General features: G+C 38.4%; 1 protein-coding gene across 2 annotated transcripts in view; it reads left to right on the top strand.

The window, feature by feature from the left end:
• Nucleotides 1-1657: 1657 nt before the first annotated feature.
• LOC103042757 (kelch-like protein 25) overlaps nt 1658-13369 on the top strand; it is a 37133-nt gene continuing 25421 nt past the window's right edge. Inside the window, exon 1 of one of the 2 annotated variants that reach the window (XM_022683978.2) lies at nt 1658-1796. The gene's annotated coding sequence lies outside the window, so the exon portion shown is untranslated. The remainder of the gene's footprint in view (nt 1797-13369) is intronic. The other variant, XM_022683977.2, reaches the window with a different exon arrangement.

Raw genomic sequence — 13369 nt, forward strand, 5'->3', positions numbered from 1 at the left:
TGACATGACATGAGAAAATTCATCCACATAATAAGTGTTATTCACCTTACATATCTTTGGATCATTATTGTGCTATTGAATTTTTGTATTTTTGTTTTTAGATTTATTTTTACTGCCCCTTTTCTATGAATGAATTGCAGGGCTGCAACACCATGTCGCTCCACGGGGTGGAGCAATACGTCCGTATTCTACTACGCTATACATATACATGGATCTGTGTGTGTGTGTGTGTGTGTGTGTGTGTCCGCCTGGGTGACAGTGGGTAACACCAACCCAACCATACTTCACTCTTTATGATTTACAGTAATTATGGTAAGTGGAGATAATAATTAGATAATGTAGATACATAGTGTAGACAATAATTAGTATCACTTTTTAGTATAAATGTTAAATAATTGTCTTTTTCGTTATTTGTGTGTATAGCTTGGACATACCTTAAATTCAGTGTTTTTTCATCTTGGCTGGATTTTCTCTGTCAGCTTTATGAGGTAGACTCACATGGAATGACTTTTAGTTAACAGCTGAGCTAAACTCGTCAAGAGTTAATTACCTTAATTTCTTTAGTTTAAGAGCATCAGTTGTAAAGTTGTGAAGAGGTAGAGTTGGTATACAGTGAATGGCTCTTTTTGAGTAATTTTCTGATCCATATTATGGCAAGAATTACTTAACTAAGTAAAAAAAAAGATTTTCAAGAACTTTGAATGTATCCTAAAGTGCAGTTTCATCATAAAAAACGTTATGATTAAATTGGCTCTCATCAGTAACCATCTTTTGTACAATTGCCAGAGCTTAATGCTTTTGCATGTTATAATATTATGTTATTACAGTTGAATCTTGACCTTATAACACAGTATCAGTCAAATGTATGGACACACCTCTTCTCATTCAATGTTTTTTTTTTTTTTTTCTTTTTTTTTCGATTTGTTTTGCATTGCAAATTTAATATTACAGACATTATAGATATAGAGGAACACATGGAATTATTTTGTAAACAAAAAGTGTTAAACAAACCAAAATATGTTTTATTCTTCAGATTCTTCAGAAGTACAGCATGTAGCTTTGAGGACAGATCTGCACACTCCTGGTATTTTAATCTCAGTGTCTTCATGAGGGAGAGTCACCTGGAATAGTTTTCTCAGCATTTTGAAAGAGTTCCTGGAGGTGCTGAACTTTTCCTTCACGCTGTGGAGCTTCAGCTCAGTTGATCAGGTTTAGGTCAGGGGATTGTGGAGATCAAACACTTTTTTTTACTTGTTATAAAAAGTCATCATATAAAAACATCAATCTACAATGTGGAAAATAAATTAAATAAAGAAAAACTTTAGAAATGAGAAGGTGGCCAAACTTTTGACTTTTGATTAATATAATATAATATAATATAATATAATATAATATAATATAATATAATATAATATAATATAATATAATATAATACAATATAATATAATATAATATAATATAATATAATATAATATAATATAATATAATATAATAGTTCAAACCGAAACCCTCCTCCTGTGAGCGGCGATTGGCTGCCCAGCTTCAAGAACCTCCATCCTCTATTGGACAGTCCCCTCATTAGCATAACATTTCTCGCACGTTGATTGGCTGAAGCCGGCGCCGCTCACCCAGTAACAGCGCTGCCCCCTGTTTTTGGACATAAAGGCTCCAGATTTCTATTTTCCCTCAGTTTCTTGAGACAGAAGCTGCCGGAGAGGCTGAAGACCAGCTATTTAACCGCGGGATTAACGCTATGAACCTTTCTTAGCGGTTACTCGGAGTTTGTCCGTAATTCTGTGAGTACAGTAGACTGTTCTGCAGTAGTTTAATCCTGTATCTTAGCGAGTTTAACGAGTCTTCAGTGTTTTGGAGGGGAGGTGGAGGAGGTAACGTAACGTTAACGTTAACTTAGCTGAGAAAGCTAGCTTAGCTCACTAACAGTCAATAAGAAATTATATTAGCTAGTTGTATGGGTCATGTTGTCGGTTGTTGTTCTTATTTGTCCTCTCTTAATCTTTCTGCGTACGTTAAACCCGGTCTTTATTGTTCTAACCGAAGTTCTAACCCTGTTTCAGATCGACAGGAGTTTACAGTTGTCTGTGAGAGAGACTTGAGGCTAGCAGCGTTAGCCAGGCAGACTAATCCAGCTGAAACCTGCACACTCAGTCTGAGGGGAACCGGAGAAGCTTTTATTGAATTAAATCATCTTTCTCTGAGTACTAAGCTCACAAACATGTCAACAGAGTGAGGCAGTTTAGCTATAGGCTTTGTTTTATACGTTAGCTACGTGGCTAAGTTAAGCTACGCGAGGCACTGATGGTGATGCTTAGTGGGGAGTAGTAGTAATAGTAGTAGTAGTAGTAGTAGTAGCACGAGCTCTAGATTGATAGGTTAGTATTAATAATAATATGAGACTATTTCATTATTTTCTCAGTTATTACTGTTGTCTAACTTCTGTTTTATAGTCATATCCACAGCTTAATAGCTCTAGGAACTTGGATCTGGATTGACTAGACAGATGTGTCAGCTGTAGTAAAGCTGCACTGGAATGTGTTTTCATTGGACTGTGTTTTCTTTGTCCCAACGTATTTAGACATAGTTATGTATTTGCTTAAGTCAGCTGCTTTTCAGGTGCACCCTTCATTAAAAAAAAGCATTTACAGGAGGCTCTGGAGCAAACTGAATGGTTATAAGGCTACCCAGCCACTCAGAATTTGGTCTGTGGAGCACTGGCACTGGGAGCATTTGAGAGGTCTCTTCAATAGACCTGGTAGGATGAGTTAGCTACTGTTGTCAAAGGTCTGTTCATAGTCATCTCCACAGCTTTATTATCCAGAAGTATCCAGACATAGTTATGTGTTAGATGAAGTCAGCTGCTTTTCAGGTACACCCGTCATAGGAAAGCATTACAGGAGGCTCTGGAGCAGATTTAATGGTTATAAGGCTACCCAGTAATTGAGCATTTGGTCTAGAGCACTAGAGAGGTCTAATTAATAGACTTGGTAGGATAAGTTAGCTACTGTTGTCTAACATCTGTTTATAGTCATATCCACACCCTAATGGCTCTAAGAACATGAATCTGGATTGAGTAGACATGTGTCAGTTGTAGTAAAGCTGCACTGGAATGTGGTTTCTTTGCCCAAAAGTATCCAGACATGTTATGTTTTTGCATAAGTCAGCTGTTTTCAGTTGCAACCTTCATAAAAAAAAGAATTGCAGGAGGCTCTGGATCAAACTGAAAAGTTCCAGCAACTCAGAATTTTGTCTGTAGAGCACTGGAACTGGGAGCTCTGGAGAGTTCTGTTCAATAGGCTTGGTAGGATGAGATAGCTACTGTTATTTAAGGTCTGTTTCCAGTCATCTCCACAGCTTCATGGATCTGAATTGATTGAGTAGACAGATGTGTCAGCTGTAATAAAGCTGCACTGGAATGTGTTTTTAATTGAAATGTGTTTTCTTTGTCCAAACGTATCCAGACATAGTTATGTGTTAGATGAAGTCAGCTGCTTTTCAGGTGCACCATTCATAGAAAAGCATTACAGGAGGCTCTGGGGCAGATTTAATGGTTATAAGGCTACCCAGTCACCGAGCATTTGGTCTAAAGCACTGGAGAGGTCTAATTAAAAAGACTTGGTAGGATGAGATAGCTACTGTTGTCTAACATCTCTGTTTATAGTCATACCAACAGCTCCATAGCTAGGTACATAAATCTGGGTTGAGTGGGCAGATGTCTCAGCTGTAGTAAAGCTGCACTGGAATGTGTTCTCTTTGTCCGAAAGTTTTCAGACACGGCTATGTAAACACAACTAGCTAATCATCTAAAATACATGTACCTGTGCTCAATGATTCTCTCACTAACAAGGGCTTGAGTGTAGAGGCTTGTGAATTCTGCTTTAGGCTCGGGGGAAGACTAAAGGAGTCGAAAGTCAGCAGGTATCAGGTTGGATGTGGGTTGTGACATCACATGACCAAAATTCAGTGTCAGCACAATGTCTTATGCCAACATCAGTTCATATTACATGTATGGCAGCTGAAATAACCATTTTGTAGATCTTACATATTGATGTTATTTTGACATAAAAAGCCAACATTTGATTCTGTTGAAATCATACATTTGACATAGAATTGTAAAATCATTTGACATTGATTTTCTTTGGTTTTAAATTGTTGGGTTGTGGTGTACCAGAATCCTACATCTTATACATACCTCATGACAATGTCTTACTACCATGAAATGTCAACATATATTAATTAAATGTTTGATAAGTATTGTAATGCTCATATCCACAGAACATGACCTTTTATTGTCCTTAGACAATGGTGTTTTAATGTGGAGCAAACCAAAATTCAAGACATATTTTAAAGTTGGAGTCAACCCATGTTGCTTTTGGGCAGATAAATGACTTGGATGTTCAACAAAATTTCACTTCAGCATCCAATATCTTACTGATGTCAGAGAGTCAAAGTGGCATCTAGTGCCTGCTTTCCAGTTACCTTCCTCCCAAACACTGGGCTGTGAAACTGGTTTCTCTGGAGAGATCCAGCCCATATGTTTGGTGGGATTAGTTGGAGTGACAGAACTAATCTTCCAACATCAGTACCTAAATTCCCTGATGCTCTCCAAGTCCAAACTGTAAATGAGGGACAAACTGACTGCTAATACTCTCTTGATTTCTAAAGAAGCAAACCCTGGCCAGCAGTTGATTTACAGTATAGATGCTCTTTCCTGGTCGAAGCTCTTGTTCACCCCTGCGGCTCACGTTTCTTCATCACATATTCAGGTCCAGGATCTCTCGGAAATGCACACACAACCTGTTAAATGAAAGGGCACTCTAATTTTCTAACCTGCTCTTAGTTCACATCTACTCCATAAGGAGAGATGGCTAATTAGCTACTCCTGCCAACAAAAGCATTACTTTTCACTAAGCTTCTTATACACGTGTAATTATAGGGTGAGGTAACCGCGTATTGTCTGATTTAATGCTAACAGCATTTTGGCCATTTGGGTATTGTGCTTTGTTACCACATCCATTGTAGTCCAGTCTGAAGTGCTGCTACACTTTATGTGAGGCTTATTTTTAGCTCACTGCTGGAGTTTCATAGGAATGGGGATGGATATTAGCATCAGCCGAGGTTGGAGGGAATTTGTCGTGGCACTCCGTAGCTTAGGTTTATATGCAGTCAGCAGTGTATAATATTCTCTGTATATATAGTGAGTCTGTGCAATATACTGTCTTTGCCAGTATATTGGAACACTGTGACATTATTTATAAGAAATAAGAAGTGTTTCATTCATCAAATAGTGAAATAGTGAGACATATTTTCTCTACTTCCACGCAGCTGCTCTGCAGCTTATTATTCAGTAATTACTATGAAATGATTGTGTGAGGTGAAGTTATTAAAGCTTTAAACTGAAGGGTTAAAGAGGTCAACTCAATATTTGGTCACAAAATTAAGCGATTGTGTGCGGCCCCACGCTTAAACATCAAAAACATCCATAATTTCAGCTCTGGTTATCTGCAGCTACTGAACACTGATATAATTTCTTTGAAGCTCATTATTTCTCAGGGTCATGAGTGGCCATAATTTCTGCCCTCCTGTATTTTTTGTATTAGTAATTTGGTTGTATTCACCTGCCATGTAATGAATGAAAACATTTATAGATGTTATATTTATTATTAGTAGTAGTATTAGGGATAAAGCACGTAGTGCAAGGTTTTCTTTGCTTCTATTTCTGGTTCTCCACTGAAAGAGATTGGCGAGAAAAACAACACAACCCTTAGTCACTTAGTAATAAACACTCCCGCTAATCAGGTGCTCAAGCTCGACCAGGTTCACACGCACAAGCAAAAAAATGCTATTATAAATTGAATAAGATGTAAAAGCTACTTTTGTGCGATGCTCCTTGGGCACTATACCTCATTAATTATCCAACAAAAGATAATTAATATACATCATACAAACCGGATTATAAGGTGCACTATCAATGAACGTCTATTTTCTGGTCTATTTTCATACATAAGGCGCACGGGATCATAAAGTACATTATGCGACACTAGTAAGGAACAAGGGTGTCACCATATTTTTCTTCTGATTCAGCAGGTCTCGCCACTGGGTAAAGTTACGTTTAGTAAACAAAACTGTAAACTCACTTATTTGGGTGAGTAAATTTCTTTTGTTTACTTACAGTAAGCTTAGATTTCCACCAAGGCTGGGTGCAGCATCAGCAGCTAACCGCTAGCGCTAGCTGCAGTTAGCAGTTAATGCCGCCTGACAGTGCTACTGTAAAGCCAGGCGGACACTGTGCGATTTTTTTAATCGGATGCGTTCTGGAGAGCTCACTCTGCACGTTTGAATCGTTTGTCGTGTATGAACAACGCCTGCGATTCATCTGCACACACTGTACGGTCCGACTGACCTGCTGCGACGGGGGAGCTTACACTGCACGTCTAAACGCAGCCCGTAGGCGGAGTTTTCTTTCCGTACAAACTCTCGCTTCAACACAACGCCTTGCAAAAGAAAGCGCTTAGCTTTGCTTATTTGTGCCCTGTTGTGCGCTGAAAGTCCACGGAAGAGACGTACATGGACTCGCAGGTGGCTGAGGCGACGTGGACTTACAGAAGGAGAGCGCATAGAAAAATGACTGCGCGTCAGGCTGCGAAAGAAACACCAGCAGCTTAAATAAAATAAAATAATTTTATTTTTTATTCTGTTTATTGTTTATGTAAAAACTGGTTTTGCAACACTGAATATTAAACAAGCAATCGATTATTCACACTGGATAGGGACCCTCATTTACAGTGCCGCTGAGCATTAACAGTTTAAAAGGGATTAAAAAAATATATAAAAAATAGAAATAAAAACTGACATTTATTATAGACGAATAAAATATATACGTAAAAAAGGAAAAATAGGACGTTTTAAAAAGATCATAAAAATTGACATAAAAGGTAAAAAAATTATATCTTATGAAGATATATATTTAATGATTTGATTAATAAAAGAAGAAAAATAATTAAAATGAATAAATAAAAAATATAAAATATAAACTAATTAAAAATTCGTTTAAAATAACCCAGACTTTCTGCAGAATAATCAAAGTTTCAGTTAGTTTCAGTTTCAAATCATGAAAACAGCTCACCAAAACCTCAAACTATTCTTTATATTTGACAATATTTACTTACAGGTCCTTTGCTTGTACTTACAGGCCCTTACTCATTTTTATTCAACTGAACTGAGTTTTATATTATCTGTAGCCTCGCGCTGAATTCAGCTCCGCGCTGCGAAAGAGAGCGAGAGAGAGGCGCAGCGCATTTTGTCCGATTTATCTTGATTAATTATCAGTACATTTATTAGCTTTAGTAAGTTTAATAGCATTAATTTTACTACACTACTCCGACCTTATTTATTAAAACGTTTATTGTAGAAGACAGAGGTTATTCTGCGCGCAATGCCACGCGCTGCGCTAAGCTGGCTTTGCGTGGCTAATATTCTGGAGCACTGGACGAGATTTTAATTAATAAATTAATATATTTATAATTTTAATAAATTTGCCCTGGCGAAAAGAAACAAATTATAAAATATAGCTTCATATTTGCGTGTTTTAAGTTTTATATAATTGACGGGCAGCACCAGATGCTGACAATGTGCATTATTTTTCAGATATAATAGCAAAGTGAAATAAAATAAATTTATTTTTGTCAAAGTTATTTTCTCTTTTAATTTTTCTTTTCAAAAACTCCAGCTATTGACTGAGAATAAGCATCTGTTGAAATTCTTAAACAGCAGAATGCCTGTGTCTGCTATATTAAGCTATAAGTCTGTGTACCGAACATAAATATAAATCCTTATAACTGACAGAAATAAATATGACTAATAATAATGTATAGTTACTAGAGGTGTGCCAAAAAATCGATTCACATAAGAATCTTGATTCTCATTTACTACGATTCAGAATCGATTTAAAATGTCCCAAAATCGATTCTAAGGTCCAATCCCATTTCTTCCCTTGGCCCTACCCCTCACGGTAAGTTCACACTGCAGCGGCACGAAGCGTTTTTCGCTCCGCCTCCCACTGCCCAAAGCGACCGTGGCCGCTGCAGTTTGAACTTACCGTCAGACCCACACAGAGCGTAGGTGTATGAGAATCACCGGTAAGATGGCAGAACAAGCACTATATTACCTTAGATTAACGTGTAGTTTTAATGTTTTATGGCAGAATGCTTCATAACAAGCATAAAAAAGATCGCTAGTAGTTAGTTTCAGTTTCTGTTAGCTAGCTAACTAGCTAACTTTCCAGTTCCACCTTAAATAACGCTACAGGTGGCAGCGGGCTGCAGCATTTAAGGCGGAACGGAAAAATAACAATAAGCTAATCAGAGCTAATTTCAGCTCCCCATCACAGAGGAATTAAGGAATGGACAATATGAATTAATTTCTCCACCTCCTGCCCCCTTTCTGAAGAAATACAACGACCTTAAATTAACTAGTTAATCAGCAGCTGCTCCTGAACTTTAGCGCTCCACTGCTATCATCACATCAGCCCAGCAGCGTCACCTACACACCACCGCTAGTAGCCTTATAATAAAGCAGTGTTATTTATTATTTATTTATTGTTCATTAACGTCATTGTGATATCCCAGTGATTCCTCTGTCACTGAAGACCCACATTCCTGCACATTTTATTGTTTTTGTAACACATTACCTTCTCCAGGACCAGTGTATATTTTGGAGGCTTTTTTTTCAATAAGTTTTCAATAAATTTTTATAAATCAAATCGTTTTGAATCAAAAATCGATTTTGAATCGAATCGTGGCCCCCAAAATCGGAATCGAATCGAATCGTGAGATAGTAAAAGATTCCCACCCCTAATAGTTACTGTGCAGATTTTTGGGAAAACAGGTCGTGGCGTTAAGAAATCGGCCCGCAAAACAGCTCACACTGTGAGACAAGCGACCAAAATTTCTGGCATGTCAGAAATCCCTGGTCGCGTCCGACTGCTCATTCGCAGCTCGTATGGGCAATTAATCGGACATCGCTTCCCCTCTCACACTGCACGACAAACGACGCACGACCAAGCTAAAATTCGGCCCGATCATGAAATTCAGTCGCATCCGACCAGATCGGGCTTAAAATCGGGCTAAAATCGCACAGTGTCCGCCTGGCTTAAGGAACCCTAAGTGCTCCAGTAAGCCAGGGTGATATTAGCTAGCGGTTAATTTCTATGATCTGAATATCTTTACGCTCTGTATTATTTCAAATATTAGACACTTTGCTTGGTATTTTCACATTTCTTGCCAAGACTACTGCTGCTGAACCTGGCTAATGTTCAATAATCATAAGATATAGACACTTTTTCACAAATTCTAACTTTTCAACTTTCACTGGTCTCATGTATTCTAAAGAGGATATTTATGGGTGTTTTGGACCTCATTATAGCTTAAGGCCTTCATATACTTCCTGCGAAATGTCATTCGTGAAAATTTCATGAAACCAAACCTGCCTTAGCAAGCTCACGAGCTTACATACTTTGTAAGGTTTAATTGCACTGTTGTCTGCTCTTCTGAACAGTCACAGCTGTTATTGTTCAGTGTCTTCTTCTGCTGAGTTTGCCCAGGTTCCATGTGCTCAATGTCCCCTGCACAATATCTGCAGTTGTTTGTTTTCTTAAGAAATTTTCCCATTGTTCGCCGAAGCCAAACGCATGTCATCTCAGCAAGAAGTATGTTGAGGCCTTTATAAACATAGCACAGAAAGTAAGCGAATTTGTGCTGGTAGATTATTTCTTTATTGTTAAAATACTCTATTTGTAAGGAACATGCATTTGTGGGATGAGCAGAACAGCTGAGTATGTGGGAAGAGCCCATAAGAAAATAGTCAGTTCCCCTCTGCCAAAGTCAGACAGTAATTCTGCCATTAAGTTGTTTGCAGTTTGACAATCTTCTAGGGGTGCCATCTTCTTAGTACGCCCACTTCACGCCTGTCTGACATCCCCCATTATATGGAACTTGGCCTTCAATTTGGAGATGGTACCAGGGTTTACTCCAAATAATGCCAAAACTTGGTTTGCGGAATGACAGCTTGAACATGTCAAACATGGCATGCTGATTCTTGGAGCAAACACCTACTGACCACTGTAGCAGGGCCCATGCTCCAGGGTGCAGCCAAACATGTGCCAATCATGTACCAGAAGATCTATAGCAACAGCAGAATAAGCTGTTTGGCTTTGCCAGAGAATATTTGGCAAATCTTTTATTGGCATAATTAGCTCTACTGCTCATCAAAATGCATTTTCCTTACAAATGTGTCCCCATTTAAAAGGGAAATTTACAGGCTTGCAAAAACAATTTTGCCTTTAAATACCACAAGCCAAGTATTGTTGAGACTTACGTTGATGGTGCTTAAAATGTCCAACAAACTTAAATTAAGCATAGATCATGTTTAGAGACCATTGCTCAACACATATGGATGTGATGAATGGCTTTTGATAAACTGCATAAGGCCTTATTGGACTGACTCTTATACTTGTATTATACTGATATTGAAATGCCCTGATTGATGCTTGCAGATATTATTAATATAAATATTGTTGATTCGTTAATTGATTTATGATAAGAGCATTTTTAGCTAGTATAACTAGCACTAAAATACACTAAAGTGAATAGTACTGATAATTTTTCCGATCTTGTTCTAAGATTTCCACACAGTTCACAGCAAACAATATTGTGTCTGCAGACCCGATGTGCACAGCCAGGTCTCATCTTTGCCAGAAGTCTCTTGTGTCAGTCTGCCTCTCTCTGGCACTCTTTAGTAGACTGGTTTGTCCATTGTGATGCCAGCAGCTCTGTCTCGCCGGCATCAGCCTCGCACTGATTTGCACCCGCTTAAGTCTCTCTCTTCCCCCCACCCCCGAACTGATAGAAGTTCTTCAGCATTCAGACAGCCTGCCTGCCAGCTGGTGATCCATTGAACGTTGTAAACACAGAAAGGTTGCCAGCTTTTGACTCTGCCTTGAAAAAGAGAAGTCCCCCCGCTACCTCCTTTCTCTCTCACTGCAGATGAAGTGGAGGGGCATGTTGGAATACCAACTTTCGCAGTGAAAAGAACCTGGAAAAGCTATCAGTGAGAGTAGAAGAGATGTTGACAAAGGGAGAACAGTCAACGGAAGAAGGACTTTTGTGCCACTGCTTCTCAGTAGCGCAGCAATTAAAAGGTGTCATTCATGCTGATGGGGATGTGCACACAGATAGGCCGCTTGTTCGTATTCAGTGATTCAGCAACTTTGGCAATGGCCGCTCTGCTGGTGAGTGGCGGTTGCCTTGGGCAGTAGGATGAACTGCTGAGGAACTCCATCGAGGCCTGAGAACAGTTGTCACATTTTGCCATTTAATTCCCTGCTGTTCCATTTTACTACTCTCCTATTTAAAAAAAGGTGGTGCTCTTGATTCCTTAAAGAACTCTATTTAATGGCTGGTTCTTTTCTTTTAAATAAAATTTTGTTAATTCTGGAGATTTGCATCAGTCAAACAGAACATTTTAAAAGTTACTGGGCTGGTTTCCTGGACAAGGATTATGCCTAGTCCTGAAATAAACAGCATTTTGCATGGAGAATCTTTGTGTATAGACACTGAAAAGAGTAATTTATCAAAGCTACACAGTTTCTTTGCACATACACTTTTCCTTTCATTGGATTGTTCTTTTTGGAGTCATTTGTCTGTATATGAGCAGTGTAAATGTGAGAAAGCTTTTTAAAATTTAAAAGGAGTTCTACCCTGGGTCACATTGCTTTGGCATCAGCAGTTGAAGCCCAAGAGAGCACGATTCATGACACTCTATGAGAGTAGATGGCGCTTTCTACCTTTATGATTCTCATTGATGATGGTCAGTACATGTGTCTGTTGGCTGCCTAATGATGCCTCATTGGAGGCAGATTATAAAGAGATTGCTCAGGATGGCTTAGCTGAATTGACAGAATTGTGTTGAAAAAAAGTTAAATTAGCCTTCACATAGTGTTAATGTTTTATATATGATGCTATGTCTAAACTTTTAGTGTTTGGAAAACCTTTTCGATTTTCCTAGAAGTCTACACTTCAACTTTCAGTGGGAATGTTAATTTTTGTAAATAACAAACATGATAAAAGATGTGTTGGTTCTGCACAATACATTCTGGGCAGTGGTGGCTTATTGGTTGGAACACCGGGCTATTTATGACAGGGTGGTGGTGGGTTAGATATCTGGCAGCAGCGTTAACTAAAAACATATTTAAAAGACTTTTCAGTGCGAAAATGGCAAAATGAAGAACTTTACTTGTAATGTGAGTGAAACCAGCATGTTGAGGTCTGGAAGTACTCTGTGTACAGTTTAATCAGCTTAATCAAACATCTGCCGAGGTAGCACATCTAATCAGTGAGCACCAGAGGTTAGCACGCTACACCAATTCCAGCATGTTACTGAAACTGTAAACTAGTGTAATAAACAGTTGTTTTGAGTAAAATGTTGCTTGCTTAGTTGATTTTTAGTCTAAAATGGAAGAAAATGAACACAGTAAAGCGATTTTGCAGTCTGTTGGAATATTTACAGCCCGAATAAGTTGATTTGTATAGTTTATGTGCTGTGTGGTCTGTTGTGTTCAGCCTCACCTCATAATTTGACAACACAGACAGTAATGGTGATAATACTAAAACAATTAAAAGAGCTCTTGTATTGGAACTTATATTGGTATCGGATAGAAACTGAAAAAAAAGTTGATCATACCATCACTATTTTAAAGAACCTAACCATATGTTCTATGTCAGAGTTTTTCCAGTAATTGTATAGTTGTTTAGCAGATGATTCTTTAGAACATCACATTTCTGGACTTGATGTGTGTGAATATGAAGAAAGCCCACATAAAGTGCATATACTATACCATGGTTCTTCAGTTCCAATCTTTGAATTAGACATGGTTCAGCTCATCTGTTAATTGGCAGGTTGGGTATTTGTGCTTGAGCACAGGAAGCAACAGAAACACTGCTGGACAGCAGCTCTACAGGACCAGAATTAATGGACACCAGCTATTGTTCAAGGTCAAGAACCATATAGGAATCTTAGGGTATAGTCTATTTTAGCTGCCATGATCCACAGGGATGCTGGGAATGAGATGATTTCGGATCCGTGTTCAGGAAAGAGACAGCTGATACCCTCTGGCTCCCATTCTCTGATTTTGCATTATGCTGGTGTGGTGGTGTGATTTGTCAGAAATGACAGTTTAATATCCTCCTCTTTAAGTTCAGGGCTGATGCCAGTTTAATGCTGCATTGAGGACATAGAATAAATGGCTTACCACAAAAGCACCGTTTTAAACAGGGATTTCAATGAATGCATGACATAC

This window comes from Astyanax mexicanus, chromosome 10 (genome assembly GCF_023375975.1).
Source record: "Astyanax mexicanus isolate ESR-SI-001 chromosome 10, AstMex3_surface, whole genome shotgun sequence".
NCBI classification, from domain to species: Eukaryota; Metazoa; Chordata; class Actinopteri; order Characiformes; family Acestrorhamphidae; genus Astyanax; species Astyanax mexicanus.